A 23201-nucleotide genomic window follows, 5' to 3' on the forward strand; every position below is an offset into this window, starting at 1 on the left:
TTTAAAAACAGAATTTAATTTAATTTAACATGTCACATAGCATTTGCATCTAAAGTTATAATGATTACTCAATGAGTCAACTTTATATCTTCTGTCTCTTATCATTCGTACTGCAACACCCGAAACCACAATCCACCGGCCGCCACTGCTTATAATATAAAAACGAAAAACTTTCCAACTAAATCACTCTTTGAAATTAACCATAGGAAGTACACTAGAGTTCTGTTAAACCGAATCCTATTAATTGAATTTCTGGGTTAACCCCCCCCCCCCCCCAAAAAAAAACTTTACTGGTGCATGATTTTTACTTAAGAACACCAACAATGAGTACAATATTTGTTTTTATCTAACCGTTATTTATCAAAGAGTAAATTCATTGTTACGATGCATCAGCTCCACTCATCCACTCTTCTCTTCCTCGTCTATTTTAGCACAGGTTTAAAACGAATCATGTGTTGTCAACGTCTTATCACGCTGAAAATAAAATGTATAGTACTGTTTTTAACCAAAAAAATCTTTATTTCGGTTTAATTAAATTTTTGTTCAACCGACAGGGCCGTTTTTAACCTCCCCGGCACCCTAGGCACATCAAATTGTTACGTCCCTCGCTATTTCCAGATCACGCCCCTCCTTCAGTTATTATTTTGCCAGTTTTGGTTCGGAAGGGATTTTTCCTTAACTTTCTTACTCTTTTCTCTTTCTTTGTTTTTGCTCTTTGAAGAGTCTTTCCATTATCCACCTTTTTTAAATAAGGTGTTGCACTTTTAATAATGCATTGAACTCATCAAAAGTATATTATAATTGTTGTTTTCTTATTATTATTATTATTATTATTATTATTATTATTATTATTATTATTATTATTATTATTATTATTATTATTATTATTATTATTATATCATGTTGATGTTCATTTTATCATATTGAGTGACAAGCTGGTAGTTTTAAATGGACGGAGGTTGAATTTATAGATTTCTCGTAAATTATTATAATTAAAAAGTGAACAAGGAATCATTTCCATAGCTTTTGTCTCCTAATAGCAGGAAACATTATTTCTCCTAATATTAGTATAGTTTATAGTTTGTTTTCACCCAACTCCCCGTTATCCTCAGACAACTGTCCTTAAGTATTATTTATCAAATAATATAAATCTCTATATTCAATTAACAAAAGTAAAATTATAAATATCACATTTACACTAAACGCCGAAATCTAGTTTGTTTGCAACCAAGTAGCTCAAGAGGAACGGAAATGACGCTTTCTGCATTAATGTATTTTATTTTATTTTATTTTATTTTATTTATCTTTTTTCGACCTCCAATTTTTTGCGCTCGCAAATCTTTTCCGCCCTAGGCACGTGCCTAGTGTGCCTAAGCAGAAAAGCGGCCCTATCAACCGAAACATTATCACTGTAGTAGTTTCATTTCTGATTTTGCCGTGGGCGAAGATTGTTCAACGACACAAGAGCTTCATGTTTTTCATTAGTATATACTGTCACTATATAATTTATTTATTTATATAAAAAAAAACATATTTCTCAAACTCATGGGGGATATTGCCTTCCTCCCTCCCTAAAGATCCCCTCCATTGGTCCTATCAACTTAGTGTTAATAGAAACTAAGCGGTGAAAGAGTTTGTTGTGTATTCAAAAGATAGAAATTATTTGCTTGGAATGTTTCATTTCATTTCGAAGTACATAGACAGAGAATTTGTTTTGCGAGTATACTGAGAAGAAATGTACCTTCTGGCTCAGCTTATTATAGGCGCCAATCAGTTATGGCTCGTTGGTCTAGGGGTATGATTCTCGCTTCGGGTGCGAGAGGTCCCGGGTTCAAATCCCGGACGAGCCCTGTTGTTTTACAATATAACATTTCTAAAGTTTATCTAGATATTACGTGAAAATACATTTCTGTATGTGTCGAAATAGTACAGGAAACACAATTGCTAAGTAGTTTGTGATGATACGTCATCTGCTGATCTTAATTATAATGTGGCTTTACTTATTTATTTATTTTACATATTAACGTCCATTACAACATCGTTCTTCACTTGTCGTTATTTTACGAATCTTGAAGGGTGATAAAGTAGTTGCGATTATTACGATATTCTTTCTTTCCAACCTGGTCGTTGTAAAATGAATATGCCCATGGTTTGTCTTTTATCACAGGAAATTTTTACCCTAGAAATTTGTATCCCTGGAAATTTTTATTCCGCCGTAGGTTTTTAATTGCTTGGAAGACAACTGATCGTACGGTACGATACGTTGTTAGAATTAACAGAAAGTTTGCTAAGTGACAATCTTAACTATATATAAAACTACATGAACTGGCATAAATTAAAGGGTTACTTCCGGTTGACGTGGAAAGTTGAAATTTGGCATGAATGTAGCTTCCCGGAGCTAACCGACGGGAAAATTGTCGAAAGTGAATATTTTTATTTTTTAGGGGGTCTAAAAGGGTGATGAAGAATTTTCCCATGATATTTAAATGGGTCTTCTTTGGACCTATAATCTCATGTTTTAGGTACTTGGAATTAGAATAAAAACTTGAACTTCGGTGTGCTTGTAAGTTTTCGTTAGCATTACCTAAGCAAATCAGTAAAAATAAAAATTTCCAACTTTAGAGTGGTTTTATGGGAACTGTAAAATATTTCCCATGTTTATTTATATGGGACATCTTCTACACCCCAAAATGTTTAGGCACTTCCGGCAGGATTAGAATGATATATTTTTTTTTAATGACTGTAGCCTTCCGACACTAACTTACAAGAAAATGCCAAAAGTGAATATCTTTAATTTTTAAGGGGTCTAAAGGGGAATGAAGAAATCCCCATGTTATTTAAATAGGCGTTTTCTTGGGATACAAAATCTGATCTTTTAGATAGTTGAAATAGGAAAAGAAACTTGAAATTTGGTAGAATTGTGGGTCGAAGAGGTGCGAGGCCGTAGGCCGATGGTGGGGGCGAAGCCCGAGCAAAGGTGGTGGTATGGGGGCGAAGATCTCAGCTGGTCAAACTCAGGAAATGTTAAGAACAAACGAACGGAGTTCACCGTTGATGTGAAGGCTGAGACGTAAGAAATGTGAGGCCGTAGCTCAGGAAAGCGCGGGGTTCTGGGGGCGGAGCCCCCAGCTAGCCAAAGACTAGTTTACTATAAAACTGCAATTACCAGCGGTTTAAATGTACGTATTTGATCCACAGTTTGTAAAACAATTGCTTTATATTGTTTAGAAGAGCGTTTTCCTTTTCTTTAAAATCTTACGTAAACAACAAAATGTAGGAATGATTGTGCACCAGTGTTCGTAGGTTTTCTTAAGAAAATTTCCCTCGACTGACACAAAATTTTCCCTTATCAAATTTTCCATAGTTTGTTGACTGTCCAATTCCTATGACAGAAATTATGTAATAAGATTAATTTAACTGTATTAGAGGAAGTATGAACCACATTTATTTGTTTTTGCTTTTATTTTTTGGTTTTTCCTTTCTTTTTTACCAAAAATACACAAATACACCCACCCAATAATGGGTACAAATTAATCTGTTTTAAACACACACACACACACACACACACACACACAATTGCTATGGTATTGATTTATTTTTGAAGACAAAAAAAAAATTAAGCATTTATATTGGTCAATCAATCAGCGCGATAATTTCCCTAGATTTTCACGCTTATCGAAAAGAATCCCTTTTCCCTTTTTGCTAAATATACTAACGAAATTTCCCTAGATTACGGAAACTTCCCTCAAACAATGAACACTGATGTGCACTGTTGCTGTCGACTTTGCAGTACATTAATTGTGTCTTGCTTAACGTTGTTGCGAAAAGGGCACTTCTGAACAATTTACAACCCCATAAAAAGGCAGGCCTTATACAGAATGTTTTATAATTTTACATTTAGTGTTCATTCCACTCATACATTCGAGCACATTACTTCACCAGAACAAAATAAATTAAATGGACGTACATTTCACTCTTGTGCAGTGGCGTACGTGAAATTTTATTCGGAATGGGTTTAAGAAAACGTTATATAGTGTTTGAGAAAATGTGAGTGACTTAATAATATATGGTGCTGCCATGACTGTAAATTTTCTATTGAACATTCACTCCCTAGTTCCATAATCCCGAAATAAACGTCGTATTGCCAGGGAAGTACCGATACAGTATGTGACATAATTAAATAACATATTTTATACAGATTTTTAAATACTTTAAATATTCTATTTACTTTCGTCGCATATCTTACTTAAATTCTTAATTACAAAAAGGTAGCATTTAAACCTTATTAAAAGGATTTTTTCTTTACATTCTTTACATAAAAGGGAGCAAAAGACATATATGACTTAGGTACTATTGCTCTTGGCTTAATATTATTTAAATTATAATGCTATAAAATGAAGAAAACACACCGTGCAATTTTGACACACTGTAAAACCACTTTTTCAGGCTTTACAGGAATTCTACATATGAGTAGGATACTCAGGAGAGCTAAGATAGGAAGTCGATATTAGCTCTTTGCGGGTAGCTTTCCAGCCTCTTCAGTATTGAAATTTCTTTCAGCTGAAACAGACGCTACAGGTAAAGTGATCAGTATTTCGTTGGGATAAAATGCTTGATTGGACCAATGTGTCAATACTGTTTGAAGCCTTTCACTTTATATAGAGTCATTCCATTTTAAATTCTGTAGTTAAAATTCAGGAAGTGTTTTATAGGGCAGTGGTTCTCGACCGATGTGTCGCGAAACATTGGTACGTCACGCAGTCCCCTAAGTTGTATCCCGAAATTTTATAATTTAAAAATCATGAAGAATTTAATAATAATTAGTTAAAATCGAGACAGACTGTACTAATTCCTCCAGCGGCAACAATAATACTCAGTGCTACATAGAGTCATTATAAAAACTAAGAGGTTTCATTATTTCAATAGTTATTATTATTATTATTATTATTACTATTTATAATAATATCAAACAAGTGTGTCACGATGTCCCGGATGTTCAGTAAAGTGTGCCGTCAGTCAAAAAATAATTGACAATTACTACTGGTATAGGGTAAGATAAAGTATTTGGTAGCACTCTGCACACTTTCTCAAGTTCCATGTTACGGGCATCCTTACCTAAACGGCTGGGAATGGATATCTGAATATTTGTAAGGATTCATTCATGATTACAAAAATCAATTCTGAAATGACAACCTAGAAATTATGAATCAGATGCATTAATATATTTTCCTTGTGACACTGGCGAGAAGAAATTCTGGTTTCTCAGCATTAATTTCAACTGTAGCGGCAATACCTGCGGCTTCTTAGAAACACAATATGAACTCTCTGTTTGCATTAGAAATCCAATAGTAATTTATTTACATTAAACTATCGTAATCATTCTGACACATCTTCATAAATTCCAAAATTGGATGACAGTTTCTAATTTCAACCGCATCCTGCATCACTCAATATTTTATTGGCGTCTTCCCGTTTGGATTTTTCCCGTTTCGCTTTATGCCTGTTTTCGTTACTTCAGGCTATGATGCTAAGATAGTATACGTTAATTTGATTGTAAGGCGAAACGGGAATTCCCGTTTGGTCTTTTCCCGTTTCGCCTTACACCAGAGAAGGGAATTTTTCAGATTATGATAGGGAAATTTAGTGTCATTTTGCAAAACATTTGTAACGCTAGTAATATTCACGTTTGAACGAATCAAACATCGTATACTAATCAAAGTAAGTATTCAGAGTGATGTATTATTTGCGTCACTATTTAAAAAAGTATAATTAAACCTTAATTCAAAGTGAGTGAGAGGTATGGTTATGTTATGACTAGAGACCGGATGTTAGGCAAAATGCCTATTCTTTAATATTAAAGATATGATCAAAAATAAGGTTTTAAAGTTTATATAGAGGGTTATAGTTTCGATTTAAGCCAATTTTATTTTGCCTATTTTGCCTATTTCGACCTTTACTGCCTAAATAATTGCTTTAGTGCCTAATGTTGCCTATTCTATGCATTTTCTTCAAAATAAAGCCTTCATTGAGAAAATATATAATTTATATAACATAAATAATACATACATATATATGTATATTAGGTGTTTGTAAACACAAGAACGTGGTACGTTACAATATATACACAGGGTGAACTTCAAAGATGTGCACATACTTCCGAGGTGATTAATGATATCAATAGAAGACAAAAAGTTCTCTTGTAGTTTGTCGAATTCCATGTCGTGTGCGAGTGATAATGATGCCAATTTGGAATCGAAAATCGAATCTTGACAATTGGAATAGAACAGACAGATGTGCACATGCGTTGGGAGGTGATTCGTGAAGACAAAAAAGTCCTCTTGAATGTCACGAATCACCTCCCAAAGTATGTACACACTTTTATGTCTTGTTCCAATTGTCAGGATTCGATTTTCGATTCCGCCCCCCTGTCACTCGTATACGACGCGGAATTCCACAACGTGCAAGAGGACTTTTTGTATTCTTTTGATGTCAAAATCACCTCCCGAAGTATGTGTACATCTTGCAGGTTCACCTACTATATACCTACTATATACGGAGTGCATAGCAAGCTTCGTTTTTATATATGCAATAAAAGAAGATATTGACAAAGAAGTATGTTTCTATATTCTTTGAGAATTATTTATGACTTGAATCTATTTTTTAATGGTATTGAGTATTTTTCTTCATTATTTCGAGCTACATTTTAGTGTCTATTTTACTGCCTATTTTTAAAATTTTTAGTGCCTATTTGCCTGCCTATTTTCTAGGTTTTTAGTGCCTAAACATCCGGTCTCTAGTTATGACTATGTTGGCCAATAGTTTAGCAAAGACTTTTAATAAAATGTTAACTGAACAAATACAGAGAAATACACATAAGAATAAATATGCTGTATAATACTTCTATTACTGTTTAGGCGGACTACCTGCGTCTTCTATAAACGCACTATACGTTACACACTGAAGCAATTGCTCTTGCAGCCATGTATAAAGGTAACCAAGAAAGTTCTGTCCCTTTTTGAGTTGAGTTGATTTTAGTTTAGCGTCCCTTTCAGCAGCGAGGCTATATGAGACGTGGACCTACTGATTAACGTGGAATCCGAACCACATGAGCTCCCGCCGGGAAACTGTCCCTTTTTGTGAAGGTCTGTGTTCAATTGGCCCTCACACATGAGTTGAATGAAAATGGTGATAAGGTGAAGGTCAGTTGTTGCTGTGGGTATATCCAACATTAGTGTTGTAAAAAAACGGTTTTTTTTTCTGTGAAGTTTTTTTTTTCAATAAAAAACATCGTTCTTTTTCATGTTTTTTTTCAAATGTCTGTTTTTTTCTGGCAACTATTATTTATTGATTTATGTTGCAGATTATTGAAATAATCAACAGAACTTGAGTCGAAGCCCTCGTAATTTACAAATCGTTTGTTTCTTTGTACCTATACGAGCAAAATTGTGTGATTATTCCTTTCGGCCCCAGGTCATTTTTGGCGTTTTCCTACATTTCCAGTTAGTGACTTATTGCTCAAAAACTATTCATTCGATTGATATGGTTAAGGCCTTGTTTTTTAGAAAATGGATATGGCTATTTTTTGGTGTACCTTGCATTGCAGTGTTGCCAACAGGTGGGAAATTATTGAGAGAAATGTAGGAATGAAAATTTACAAAAAATTCCCTAACCGAATTTCAAAATTTTTTGTATCTAGCACCACTGCTGCTATATGGGTTCAAGCCACTCAAACAAATCTTTGGTGTGTTGACAAGGTACAGGGAAATCCTGAAGTCGCTGGCTTCCATTCAAAGAGGGAAAGAAAAAATTCTGTCATACACATGAAATTTTCACACTTTTTACGCCTCAGGAGCAAAAATCAAATATGCCGGAATACAGCTTCTCTAATTATTCTATTGAAACTTTTTATGGTGCGTTCTGTAGGGCAAAGAGGAAGCTTTCAGGTAGTGGTACGTTTGTTTCAATGTAGCCAGTAAGAGGGTAATAATAGGGGGGAAAGGGAAACTTTCCGAATTTTCACCTAATAGCGGGAATTAATTATTTTGGCTGGAAACGCTGCCATCAGACAGACGAAAACTATCTGAAAATAAACCGTGGTACTCCAAGAATATATCCTACAAGTATAATGACGATATATAACAAAGTAAGCATGAAATTTAAAAAAAACTCATTCTATCCAGAAATTCACCATTTTCTTACCATTTCCAGAACATGGTTTATTATAAACCTCAACTGTACTTCCCCTAATTATTCTAGTGAAACTTTTTATGGTGCGCTGTGTAGACTAAGAATGAGGCTGTTAGACACTGTACATTTGTTCGAATGTAGCCAACAAGAAGGAAATAATAGAAATAAAAAAGGGAATTTTTCCCAAAATTTGCCCCTAAAATCTGGAATTAAAATTTTCTGTAGCTGGCAACACTACTATCAGACACACACAAACTATCTTAAAATAAGCTTTGATATCCGTCTAATATATCCTACAAGTATTGTGACGATATCTAATAAAGTAAGCATGTCAATAAAAAATATCTCATTCTACCTTTAAAAAAATCACAGTTATCTTTCCAATTAGAGAACAAGGTCCACTGTAAACCTCGACTGTACTTCCCCTAATTATCCTATTGAAACTTTCTATAGTGCGTTGTGTAGAGCAAAGACGAGACTTCCAGGTACTAGTACGTTTGTTCCGATATAGCCAACAAGTGGGAAATAATATAGACAAAACATATATTTTTTTCTAAAGTTTCCCCCTAAAATCTGGAAATAAAATTTTCTGTAGCTTGTAATACTGCTACCAGACAGACGCAAACTATCTTAAATTAAACTTTGGTACACCACTAATATATCCTACAAGTATTATGGCGATATTTAAGGAACAAAGCTTTTAATTACCGAAAATATATTACGGCAAACAGAAAAGTAAGGAAAAACTAGAAAAATCAAGGGTTAGAACCTAAATACGAATTTTATGTGCGCCCCCTAATTAACCCATTGTAACGATCTGTACTTGCGTTTGTTAAGTAAGGACAAATGTTCGATTGGCGTAAGTTGACTTGCACTCGGACGTATAGGTGCGGACTTATAAACAAAAATTTCTAATTTTTTGCCCAAATATAGGATAATTTTAATTTCCCTAATTGACAACACTGCGCGCAGACCCGTCCAATTGATGTCAACAGTTAGGTATCCATCTGGGGTATCTACCTGGCAAGTCTTAAGGATGTCTTTCTACAACGAAGGAAGCTACAGGGAAAAAAGTAAAGGAAATTCGAAATTAGAAAATTCTCGAATTTTTCACTGGGGTGAAATTTGAGAAGGAAATTCGACAGCAGGAGAAAAATAAATTAATATGATAAACTATAGTCCAACCATGTTTTGCAAGAATAATATCCCGATATCTTAATTAGTGTCCACACAGGAGCGGATTAAACAAGTGACACACCTATGTGTGCTACTTTGGCCACCTCGGCCACCGAGTATACATTTGATTACATTTTTTTTTTTACTACTAAGTCGTGTTGTTGTTGTAGTTATAGTCTCGACTAATAATAATATCGTTGTAAACAATAACTTTATAAGGAAAATTTTCTCTCATTTTTACATCTTAGTTCCAACACTGTTGGTGAGAAAAGCAGGGTGTTTCAAAATAAATGTTGGGGTTTTAACTCTTTGTAGTACTTATTACATTTTACGTACAATTATAAGCAATGCATCAAGTAAAAGAGCACCTCAAACAGTCTTTGCTACAAGTGTTCAATGTGAAATTCATTCATCGCACGGCACACATCTAGTCGATAGGCGAGAAAGGCCCATAAACTTTCCGCCATATGACATAAAACACGTTCAATTTAGGGGAGTCTCGTTTCAACTGTACCATATCATGAGGATTTGCAACGGTCAGATGCAAACATTATGAATGTTCACATTAGCTCTTAGGTGAAGGGTCAATTTATCACTGAAGACGACACGATCCAGAAAATCTTCATTGTTATGCAGGAATATTTCGCTTGCAAAATTGGCACGTAAACCGTAGTATGTAGGGTTTAGACCTGTAGCAATTGCAAACGGTAAAGACGTAGTTGCAAGCGTCTCCTTAATATCCTTCACACAGACGGTTGCACTGTACAGATTCAGTCTTTATTAAAACACAAAAAGCTTTCTGCTCTCTAGTCTCCATTTTTGCTACTTGCTGTTTCTAACGGCAGAAAGAAGAAAGAATGCATGTACACTCATGTCCAAAATGACTGTCGCATATCTATAACTGTCTTCTTGTAAGAATATAATTTGATAATGATTTTCACGGTACTTTTAATGCTAATGTCATGTGTATAATCGAGAAATGTATATTTGTGGTAAATTTCATAGGAAAATAATTATAAATACGAAAATTAGAATGAGTAAAACAAAATGTTGATAAATGTACAAGGAAGTTTTATTTTCGTTTTATTGTTCTAATTTACTGCTCTTTTGACATGAAATTTGGCACGTACATGTCTTTGCCGATTATACACATACTAACATTATAAGAAATACCGGACGAATTCGTTATCAAATTATATTCCTACAACAACATATTTATAGAGATGCGACAATAATTTTGGACATGAGTGTACATGCGTGCGTACAAAACTGTTTGAGTTGCTCTTTCATTTGATATAATATTTATAATTGTAAGTTAATTGTAATAGATACTACAAAGTTTCAAAACCCTAGATAAAGCAAACACACCTGCAGAGGAAAGATGGTAATCCTTTTTATAGAATTCACTATCGAGCTTCAATCTCAATGTATCAGTTTGCAATTCCAGTGCATCTAGCTCTCTTATCTTTATTTCTTGATTTTTTTTCTTCTACATCTTCTAACATTTTTTTTAAAAAAAAACTTGTTTCTATCTTCAATGATAAGGAACTCGTTTCTGACAAAAACAAGACTAGTTTCACATCAAAACTGTGATAACTTACTAAATGGAACAGATATTCACTACTATTCGAGAATTGAACTCTTGCATTTGACAACAATCAAGCAATTTGTGCTCGGATTTATTCGACCATTTGCTTTAGCATTGTCCATGTGGCCTTAAACTAATGCAACCTAAACGTATTTTATGAATGTAGTATTCAAATAGAAGGTCAGCTTAATAAATGTAACTACCATCATCATGAAGTCTGTTTCCAACAAGAAATATTTAATTTAAAAAATATACTTGTGACAGAGTTTGCCGGACCATCCAAGCTTGCCGTTCCACGCAAATGCACGTGTTGCATATATGCACTGGCGTATTTAGGGGAAGCTTCCAGGCTTAAGCCCCCCCCCCCCCGAAATCTTACGTACTGCAGTAAAGTATATGAAATATCTTGCAGAATTTTCACATTTTCAATCAAAGCCCCCACCCCCGAAAGTTAGCAAAGCCCCTCCCGAAACAAAATCGTAAATACGCCACTGCATATATGGTAGAGCCGGCTCTGCATATCATATATATCTAGTCGACAAATTATTTATATATGACATTTAGAAAAATACTATTAGGCAAATTAGTATTAGTTTTTACCTTTAGACAAGTTATTGGAATTTTATACTGTTTGTGACATTATTTTCGTACTTATTAAGGGCCTGCTTTCACAAAAAAACAAAATTTCATTTCTACTTTTATTTCTTACTTGATATTGATGAAAACTGCTGAAACCCGAATTGTTAATAGGTATGGTATTCATGTAAATTGTAAAATATTTGTAGCGTATCAGTATCTAGCGTTTAATTTATGTTGCATTTTACGGTGATTACACCACATAAAAATATTTCATACTTAAATAGACGTAAGATGCATTACAAATGACTATTTGAAAAAAAACGAAATTTAGAAAAAAACGAGAGGCAATGTTTTTTTTTCTAAAAAAACGTACATTTCTGAAAAAATACGAACCGTTTTTTTTTTCTATTTACAACACTATCCAACATACTACCTAGTTGTGGCAGTTCAGTTGCTGCGTAAGGATAGAGTGAACATGGGACCTCCACAGAGCGTCATAAGGGCGTGTATGTTGTACGACTTCAAACTGAGGACAGACGCCTCTGCAGCGGGCCGGAAGATGCCAGACCTTTGGTGAGGGTGTCGTGACGACGCGGACAGTGCAGCGGTGGTTTACCACGTTTAAGAACGATGGCGAAACACTCGAAGACGCACCACGTGCCGGAAGACCATAAATGTACAAAATGAAGATCTTCAGGCAGCAATTGGGGCGAACAATGGCAAGATATACGAGAAACTGGGATTACAATTCAGTGTGAGTGGAGAAAAACCATTCTACAACATCTCCATCAACCTGGGAAGCACTACAAATTGGGTCGATGTGTACCACATGATTTTACTCCGGGCCAGAAGGCAACGGGAGCAGACATCTATGCTTCCTTACTGTCTCGTCTGAGGAAGGAGCCATTTCTGGACAGGATGTTGACATGTGATGAGAACTGGGTCCTATACGAAGCTCCACTGTACCGTCATCATTGGTTAGTATCCCATGAACTGGTTCCAAAACAGCCAAAACCAGCACTACACCAGAAGAATGTCCTCCTGTGTGTTTGGTGAACTACTCTCAGCATCGTGCATCGGGAACTGCTATCAGCTGTTCAGATCATCAATGGAACTGTGTACTGTCAGCAGTTAAGACGTGTTCAAGAAAAATTAAAAATTCTAAAGCCAACACTTCTGAATCACAAAGGGGTCTACCTATTACAGGACAACGCTAAGTCCCACGTGGCTAGGATGACTTGACACCATTCTACGCCCTGGATGGGAAACACTATTGCACCCGCCATACTTCCCGGATATTGCACGGTCCGATTTTACCCGATCCATTCCTTGGACAATCATCTTAGAGGACGCCAGTTCAAATCCCTGTTAGAGGTGCAAAATGGACTTGATACCTTCTTCACTTCACGGCCCACTAAGTTCTACCGCGATGGAATCCATGGCCTTCCAGAACGTTGGCAGAAGGTCGTCAATGCTGATGGGGACTATGTTTGGTCTTCCAGGTACGTCTTAGGTGAAATATTCGAAGGTGTTGGGTGAAAAAGCGACAGAACTTTCTTGGGTACCTCAAATAAGAAATAAGAAATGATAATGAGATAAGAAATGTACCTTGATTAAGTAGAATAGCATTTTAAATTATACGTTATATTTTTATTGTTATTTATATATTTAATTCTACATATATAGTTAATTTAATACTTGCTTATTTTCGACTTAAAAACAGTGATATTGATGTAATTTTATATATTGATGTTGTTTCATATTATATCCACATAGAAATTTGATATGCTATTTTGGGTTTGATAATAAATGTTATGTTCTTGTACTTATCTGAAATAGAAGACAGGTTGCAGTTGAGAATAAAATAAATCCCTCTTTGTTACAAATACGGAGTGAAAATTCCCTTGTATAAGGCGAAACGGGAATTTCCGTTACGCCTTAAGATAACATCCTTATCTGTTGTATGTCAAAATACGTTTTGAGGGCATAAGGCGAAACGGAAAAAGGTCAAACTGGCATAAATCATGTTATTATGCCCACACTACATTAAAAGAATTATGGAAGATACATTCTGCATAGGTAGTATCTATCATTGCAAAAAGTTAAATTCGACATATATACAAATACTAAACTGTGTGCAATTTTTTGATTTAGGATTTAGATTTCTGGGCTTTCAGCATCTATGGCCATTTAGTCCGACATGTTTGAGGGATGACGTCCCTCGGCGAGTACACTATTCCAGGAAAGGAAAAATGAAATGAAATCTTTAAGTTTTACGTCCCACGGTTATGCCGGTTAGGCTAAAGGAGACGGTGATGATGAGTAATGAATGAAATGGTGGAATGAAGAAAGTGGGAGAACCCCGAGAAAACCCACGCACACGGTGTTTGTCCACCACAAAGTTCACTTGGCATGGGCTGGGATCGAACCCGGGACCTCAAGCACCAGAGGTGAAAGCTCTACCACTGAGCCACCGCGGCCCCTTCCAGGAAAGGGAAGGAAGAAAGGAAGCGGCCTGGGACCTATAAGTTAGGTACCACCCCGGCATTTGCCTGGTGTGAATGAGGATAACCCAGGAAAACCTCATTCAGGGTAGCTGACCTGAAAAAGCGTTCTACACTTTTTTGACCGAATGCTCGCACCAGGAATCGAACCCGGAACCGCTCGCACCGAAGGAGAGAGCGTTAGCAATGGAAATTTTGAATTGAAAGAAAGACATACATGAGTATAGGGATATATCTTATTGGAAATTGTAATGGTCAATAATTAACTCGTCATTAAAGTCAGAAAGAAATGAATAACATAATTTGTTGTACTAAAAAGTAATTCCCTTTTTAAAAAGTTCTAAAATATTTCGAGGAGGGTTTCAACATCCAGAACCCCCCTAGGGATGCGCACGAGTCGAGTCGAGTCGAGATTTAAGCCTGTCTCGACTTGTCTCGAGAAAATGTTGTCTCGACTCGTGTCTCGACTCGAAAATATGTTTCTGTCTCGACTCGAGTCTCGACTCGACATGTTCTGTCTCGACTCGACTCGAATTCGAGTCGAGACAAAATATACGAGTTAAAATATACGCACACATCAGCCAGAACATTATGACTATCTACCTAATTATCAGTATGTCCACCTTTGGCACGGATAACAAAGATGACTCGTCTAGCCATGCACGCAATGATCCTTGGTAGGTCGCTGGAGGGAGTTGAACCAGATGTGCCCAGACAGGTCACCAAATTACCGTAAATTCCGCGGAGGGGATGATGCACTCTAACGTTACGTTCAATCACATTCCAGATGCGTTCGATTTGGTTCAGATCCGGCGAGTTGGAGGGCCAGCACATCACTTGGAACTCGCCCCTATGTTCCTCGAATCGCTCCATTACTCCTGGCCTTGTGACATGGTGCATTATCTTGTCAAAAAATTCCACTACCGTTGGGAAACATGGTCGTCATGAAGGGCTGTACGCAGTCTGCAGGCAGTGTGCGATACACCTTGGCGTCATGGTGCCTTGCTCAAGCTCCACTAAACACATGGATGCTCACGTGAATGTTCCCCAGAGCTTAATTAAGCCGCCGCCAGCTTGGTTCCGTCCCGCAATACAGGTGTCAAGGAGTTATTCCCTTGCAACACGATGGATTCGTACCCTCCAATCGTCATGATGAAGAAGGTATCGAGATTCATCAGACAATGCAGCGCTCTGCCATTGCGCCAAGGTCCAGTGGCGATGGTCACATGTTCATTTCAGTCGTAGTTGCCGATGTCGTTTTGCGAACATTCGCACATGGATGGGTCGTCGGTTGCGGAGGCCCATCGTTGGGAGTGTTCGGTGCACTGTGTGTTCAGACACACTTGTACTTTGCACAGCGTTAAAGTCTGATGTTTGTTCCGCCACAGTTCGCTGCCTGTCCTGTTTTACCAGTCTGCCCAGCCTACAACGTCTGAAATCAGTAAAAAGGTGGGGGGCGCCCAATGATATTTGATAGTACTTCTTTACCTGTAAAAATTTGAACGACCCAGTAAGTTTGTGTAGGGTAATTAACAAGCACAGAGCAGTACACACCACACGTTTAGGGAAACTTTGATAAATAAAGCATTTCTACAGTCCATACAGGATATTTTGGTGCTTAAGAATGGTACTATGATTTGACAAGAGTTTCTTTAAGTTAGCTGTCATGAAATAACAAACCAACTTTTCAGTCCGGAGTGAAGTCGCCTACTTAAGCCTTCATAAAACCATAACTTCAAACCGATTTTCTCTAACGCAGCTAAGTTGTGCTTTAATCATGAGAGAGCAGAACATGTGTTTTCTTACATCATACTCCCTCAACTTCTTAAAGACAATTTCATTAATCAGAAAGCTGTCTGGCCTAAAGTCCTAAACATGGAATGGTCTATAAACAGACTCTCCATCAAAAAGGCTAATTCTGTTACTTATAGGATTGAGTTTGGTTGAATATAAGAAAATTACTCTCTCCAGAGAAGTGAAGCGCCTTCAGCAGAATCTTCGTTTGAGGTTAAGTTTCTACAAAAACAGTCGTCAAGTTCTCGCACCGAAAACTGAGTCCAGTATTCTTTAAGTTCGCACTCAGTTGAATGCAGTCAGACTGCGGTTAAAAAAAAAGTATTTGAACCTCGTAAACAAGGACCCTCCTTGCTCACGTTTCAAATAAGGCTCTCACTCTAAAATCTCTACGACTGGCTCCATTACTATGGAAACCAGGTATTGCTAGCAATCTTAAATAAACTTGGAAATGTCAATATCCATAAACAGACACTGTCTCCCATGAAAATGTTAGATGTTCCCTGCTAAGAAACAGGGTGAATTGATTTAAATCAGTCTGATTTAAATCACAATTTAAATCAGTGTGATTTAAATCAAGATTTAAATCACTTGATTTTTTTTTAAAAAAAATCGTTGATTTAAATCGAATTACGAAATAAATTAATTTAAAGTGAAAATAAGTAAAATCCCGTTTCTGTTCTGTTATTTCGATTATGAAAGTTAATAATCATAATACAATGAGACTCAAATGTAAAGTATAGTATGAAAACAAGTGTCATGCAGAGGATGATTAGGGAAAATCCCGTTTTGAACAGGTAAGGGAGCAATCCTGCTTTATTCTTTTCGTAACATTGGGTTTGGTAACTATTCCAACGGGGAAATCACCATCGACATTTAAGACGGAAAACTTTTTTTGTGAGTATCTGTTTGTTTGTTCCCAGATAATAGGACTTATTTCGAAGGGTCCTATCCCCTCTCCAATTTTTATTTTTATTTTTTTGTTAATTTTATAACTTCAGGCGAAATTTATGTATTTCATGCCCCAAGCTAGTTCTAAGTTTTTAAAAAATAGGCCCCTGCCAAATATCAAAAGGCTAGCTATTGAGAAAGAAAGTGCCATTTTGATAATCGTTGCTGTACTTTTTCCTTAATGCTTAACCTTTTAAATTATATCACCTAGTTTTAGGTGATAGGGTAGAATCTTCATTATTCGATTAAAAAAGTACCAATAAGACTTTTTACTTCGTTTTCTTTAAGACTGGAGGTATTTTAGAACAGGTTACATATGCTTTCACTCCTTTCTGCGTTGAGGCATAGTGTGTAATATCATAAATTTAAAAATATATTTTTTGTTATGCGTATTATTATTATTATTATTTGGCGGGTTATATTTTGCATTCAGAAGACTGAAATTTTGGACACTCGTCCAGTGCACCTCTTAATAATTTTCAGATGTTTTCAGATCTCTGCGTGGAAACAGCGAGGTCCAGAGGGCAAAAATGTTTAAAAAGAAAGGATATTCTTAACAAAAATAGCTTTTTTCGTGATTTTTCCGCCTCAGATGGAGACATATGAATGGTACCAAATTTCACATAAGTAAATCCCCACGCTAAGCGGGTTTGCATATCCAGGCTCCTAACTATGAAAATATTTACGATCACTCCAACCCCAATCATTTCACAGATTCAACCTGTTGTATATAAGTTATTAGGACGTAAAATTGAATGTAATTTATACGAAAAACCCTTTTATGCATTGCAAGACCTGTAACGTCCAAATATTCACCACAAACTTATAGTTGTATCGACATAAACAAACAAACAAAAAAAAAAAAAAGTGTGGAGCAGGAAACCACTTTACACAAAAGTCAAAAGAGGTCATTGAAGACATACGAACTGGTCGAGCGGTTTGTGTCACTAGTCTATCAATCAGAAGTTTCTGTGTTCAAACCCTGTAGAAAATATTCGTTTTTTTTTTCTGAAAAGTGTGTTCCTATTTTCATCAGAGGACTGAGAACATTTCTTTGAATAAATCTTTGGAAACTACTTTTCTCTCAAATTCGATTAGAAGCGAACATTATATGAATTGAAAATCTAACATCCACAGCTGAGAACAAAATATTAAGTATGTTCAATATGTCATTATTATCCTTTGATTTGTAGTGAAAAACTAATTATAAGCATTGACAATTTCAGAAGATTCTCCCCCGGTAATGGTCAATATATGAATGAGAAAAAACTGATAAAACATTATTAGTCCATTTGAGCATGATCGAAGATAACTTATGGCCATGAAGGGGAAATTTATGTCGACAGGGTCTCAAATTCTTCGACAGGTCATGCCCTAAAATCTTAAATGTTTGAAAGGTATCCTTAACAAATAGAATATTACATTTATTTCTCGTTCTACGTTTTGAAATGGAAAAATCATAATTTTAAATAGAATTATAATACGATAAGCATAAAGATTTATACAACTAATGAAGTAAATATTCTTGTGTAAGCTATCGATTTCTATTCGGATTAAAACTCGAATACTCGTTTGCATCACACTTTAAAGTAATTCCTCTCTCTATATATATTTCCTACTGGAAAGCATGTTTAACCCCAATTACTTAATCAATATTTTTAATAATATATTTTTATTGTAATACTCTTACTATTCAATGTTGTATGCACTTAATTTCTCAAAGCAAAACCTCACAAATGTATAATTGACTAGTAAATATTATCAAATAAATTATCATTTAGTTTACGTAAACATTGCATCGCCTGATTTGAAACTTCGTATTTTAAATAATAATAATAATAATAATAATAATAATAATAATAATAATAATAATAATAATAATAATAATAATAGTAGTAGTAGTAGTAGTAGTAGTAGTAGTAGTAGTAGTAGTAGTAGTAGTAGTAGTAGTAGTAATAAAATCATAGCCATATCTTTATCAGAATTTCAGGCTTAGTCAATAAATGAATTCAACATAGTCTCTATTCGAAGCTCTATTTAATCGAATCAGATAGAAATACGAAGAGGAACTTCGAGAACAGGTAAAAGAAAAATGTTACTTTGGTGGGTTTGGAAGTAACTTTTAAGAGGTTTTTTTTTTTTTAACAAATTACAGACAAATGCCTTGGACACTTTTTTCTTTTCTTTAAGTTAACTGATTCACCGAACGTATTTGACATATGAGTAACTTGTCTCTATTTTCTACTCGGTTATACACGTTTTACAATCTTTTCCATTAACCTTGAACGACAAGAACACGAACACAAAAACATCCACATAGGTATGACAGCTAAAACTCCTAACTTCCCCCACGGGGAATCGAACTCGGGACCACATACACCTGAGGCACACGTGCTAGCCACTAGACCAGCGGGAAGAGCAAGTGAAATGTATTTTGTAGTGTCTGAAGTTTATAGCTATTTCACCCTGTTGTAGTATGTCTATTGATTTTTTAATGTTTACCGTATTCGTTACTTTGAGGAATGATATATATTATTGATATAGGTTTTATTACATATTCGGCCATAAATATTATATAAATTATCAGAATTATTCATGATCTTCCATGGAAATTCACTGGTGCATGCGCAGTAGAAACAGAAGAACACAACTTTCTGATGTTGGTCAGAACACAAATTTCTAACAGGATGTCTGAATTCCTTGGTGGAAAGCAGTAGTTCCCAACCTAGGGACCCGCAGCTTCCTTCTGAGTAAGCATGAAGAGCGAGTAAGGTGGCGAAAGCTACTGGCATAAAAGAATTGTGCAATAAATAAATAAAGCACTACTTATTATGACTTTCAAATTCAGCTTGACAATTTTATAATTGCCGTTTTACAAAAACATCATATTGCACTAGGAGGGTATGCAAAAGTCTTGCTGGAAATAAATATAAATTCCTGGGATTATTATTATTATTATTATTATTATTATTATTATTATTATTATTATTATTATTATTATTATTATTATTATTATTATTATTATTATTATTATTGGTCTCCTACTTCTTGGCCAAGATGTGAAATATTCACTCCTTCTTCATACCGCTAAATCAATTTCTTCACTGTTTTCTCGTCACAGCTCATACCCCTAGCTATCTGAATGGCAATTTGTCTAATTGTTGCTCGACCTATGATTTTCCCTCGCATAGTAACAGATAGTTTTCTACAGCTTTTAGAGCGAGGTATTTTGACAACCTGTAGAAATTTGCATTGTGATTCGTATTAGCAATGACAGTAAAGTGGATATTTCTGTTCCTACTGTGCATAATCAGTATCATTATATCAGAAGTATTCCGCCATTACCAGCGGGTCACTTACCGCAGCTCAGAAGCTGCCATGCTCCACGATCTTCTTTTAACCTCTCCATCTTCACATACGATTTTTCTGTTTTGATATCGCCAATAGCCTAATTCTGTTTCTATATAGTCTAATTCGTCCTCTCCCTCTCTTCCCTGCCACCATACCCTCTAGCACATCCGTCATGATACAGTTCCTTCTTAACAGTTTCTACAGTTTCGTCCATGTTTATGTCCTATAAATACAGTAAAATACAGTAAACGAAGCATTTTATGAGTCTTTTTCTTTACAACTCTATTCGTGGTCCCCTCAAAATACTATTTCCTCCATCCTAAAGGCTCTTTTCGCCATTTCTATCCTTGCTTTTATTTCACGTTCGCATGTCATATCATCACTAGTAATAGTACTCAGATATCGAAAACTAATCACTTGTTGTTTTTTCCCGCTCCTACTTCTATATTTCACACCGATCGCTTCGTTTCAATCACCATGGATTTTGTCTTTCTAACATTTATTTTCAGCCCATATTCTTCACAAGCCTTTCTCAAGTTTTCTACATCTTATTAATTTTCTTTTTAGATTCTGCAACAACAACCATATCAACCCCAAACCGTATACACCTCACCATTCTATCTTCTACGGAAATTCCATCTTCATTATGTAGACTCGTTTTCGTTATCTCTTCTAAATAGTTATTAAATAAAATATAATCGGCGGAATATATAACCTCTGTTGAACTCATCTTCCAATTACACTGTCTGTCTACTGTGCATGCACCAGTGAATTTCCATGGAAGATCATGAATAATTCTGATAATTTATATAATATTTATGGCCGAATATGTAATAAAGCCTATATCAATAATATATATCATTCCTCAAAGTAACGAATACGGTAAACATTAAAAAATCAATAGACATACTACAATAGGGTGAAATAGCTATAAACTTCAGAAACTACAAAATACATTTCATTTGCTCTTCCCGCTGGTCTAGTGGCTAGCACGTGCGCCTCATTTGTATGTGGCCCCGGGTTCGATTCCCCGTGGGGGAAGTTAGGAATTTTAACTGTCATACCTATGTGGATGTTTTTGTGTTCGTGTTCTTGTCGTTCAAGGTTAATGGAAAAGATTGTAAAACGTGTATAACCGAGTAGAAAATAGAGACAAGTTACTCATATGTCAGATACGTTCGGTGTATCAGTTAACTTAAAGAAAAGAAAAAAGTGTCCAAGGCATTTCTCTGTAATTTGTTAAAAAAAAAAAAAAAACTCTTAAAAGTTACTTCCAAACCCACCAAAGTAACATTTTTCTTTTACCTGTTCTCGAAGTTCCTCTTCGTATTTCTATCTGATTCGATTAAATAGAGCTTCGAATAGAGACTATGTTGAATTCATTTATTGACTAAGCCTGAAATTCTGATAAAGATATGGCTATGATTTTATTACTACTACTACTACTACTGCTACTACTACTACTACTACTACTGCTACTACTACTACTACTACTACCATTATTATTATTATTATTATTATTATTATTATTATTATTATTATTATTATTATTATTATTATTATTATTATTATTATTATTATTATTTAAAATACGAAGTTTCAAATCAGGCGATGCAATGTTTACGTAAACTAAATGATAATTTATTTGATAATATTTACTAGTCAATTATACATTTGTGAGGTTTTGCTTTGAGAAATTAAGTGCATACAACATTGAATAGTAAGAGTATTACAATAAAAATATATTATTAAAAATATTGATTAAGTGATTGGAGTTAAACATGCTTTCCAGTAGGAAATATATATATAGAGAGGAATTACTTTAAAGTGCGATGCAAACGAGTATTCGAGTTTTAATCCGAATAGAAATCGATAGCTTACACAAGAATATTTACTTCATTAGTTGTATAAATCTTTATGCTTATCGTATTATAATTCTATTTAAAATTATGATTTTTCCATTTCAAAACGTAGAACGAGAAATAAATATAATATTCTATTTGTTAAGGAAACCTTTCAAACAATGATAATTTCAGGTCATGACCCGTCGGAGAATTTGAGACCCTGTCGACATAAATTTCCCCTTCGTGGCCATAAGTTATTTTCGATCATGCTCAAAGTAGACTAATAATGTTTTATCAGTTTTTTCTCATTCATATCTTGACCATTACCGGGGAGAATCTTCTGAAATCGTCAATGCTTATAATTAGTTTTTAATTACAAATCAAAGGATAATAATGACATATTGAACATACTTAATATTTTGTTCTCAGCTGTGGATTTTAGATTAGCAATTCATATAATGTTCGCTTCTAATCGAATTTGAGAGAAAAGTAGTTTCCAAAGATTTATTCAAAGAAATGTTCTCAGTCCTCTGATGAAAATAGGAACACACTTTTCAGAAAAAAAAAGAATATTTTCTACAGGGTTTGAACACAGAAACTTCTGATTGATAGACTAGTGACACAAACCGCTCGACCAGTTCGTATGTCTTCAATGACCTCTTTTGACTTTTGTGTAAAGTGGTTTCCTGCTCCACACTTTTTTTTTTTTTTTGTTTGTTTGTTTATGTCGATACAACTATAAGTTTGTGGTGAATATTTGGACGTTACATGTCTTGCAATGCATAAAAGGGTTTTTCGTATAAATTACATTCAATTTTACGTCCTAATAACTTATATACAACAGGTTGAATCTGTGAAATGATTGGGGTTGGAGTGATCGTAAATATTTTCATAGTTAGGAGCCTGGATATGCAAACCCGCTTAGCGTGGGGATTTACTTATGTGAAATTTGGTACCGTTTGAAAGGCTGTTCCATTCTGAAGAAAATCATGTACACCTTGTCTCAAAAAGGTTGAGCGCATTCTTTATTGGTGTTTTGAGGCAAAAATTTTCAAAGTCCAACTTCGGGTATCTTCGGGAAATAGTAAACCAGGTTCGAACCTCCAAGCCAGCCTTTGCTATCGGGAAAAAGTTAGCAGATGGGTTTTTCTTCTTTTAAATATAATAAGACTTGTTACCAAGTGTTGAAAAAAAGCAACATTGATTGAAATATGTAATGATACAATA

The 23201-nt window shown here is 35.1% G+C and overlaps 1 protein-coding gene and 1 non-coding gene across 3 annotated transcripts in view; one reads left to right on the top strand and one right to left on the bottom strand.

Annotated features, from left to right (window-relative positions):
- LOC145686240 (uncharacterized) overlaps nt 1-23201 on the bottom strand; it is a 142306-nt gene that overhangs the window by 80872 nt on the left and 38233 nt on the right. The window lies entirely within an intron of this gene.
- On the top strand, nt 1779-1850 carry TRNAP-CGG (transfer RNA proline (anticodon CGG)). Its single transcript has one exon. It is a non-coding gene; the product is annotated as a tRNA-Pro (tRNA).

Source organism: Thermobia domestica, chromosome 5 (assembly GCF_964235325.1).
Source record: "Thermobia domestica chromosome 5, izTheDome1.hap1.1, whole genome shotgun sequence".
Taxonomy (NCBI): Eukaryota; Metazoa; Arthropoda; class Insecta; order Zygentoma; family Lepismatidae; genus Thermobia; species Thermobia domestica.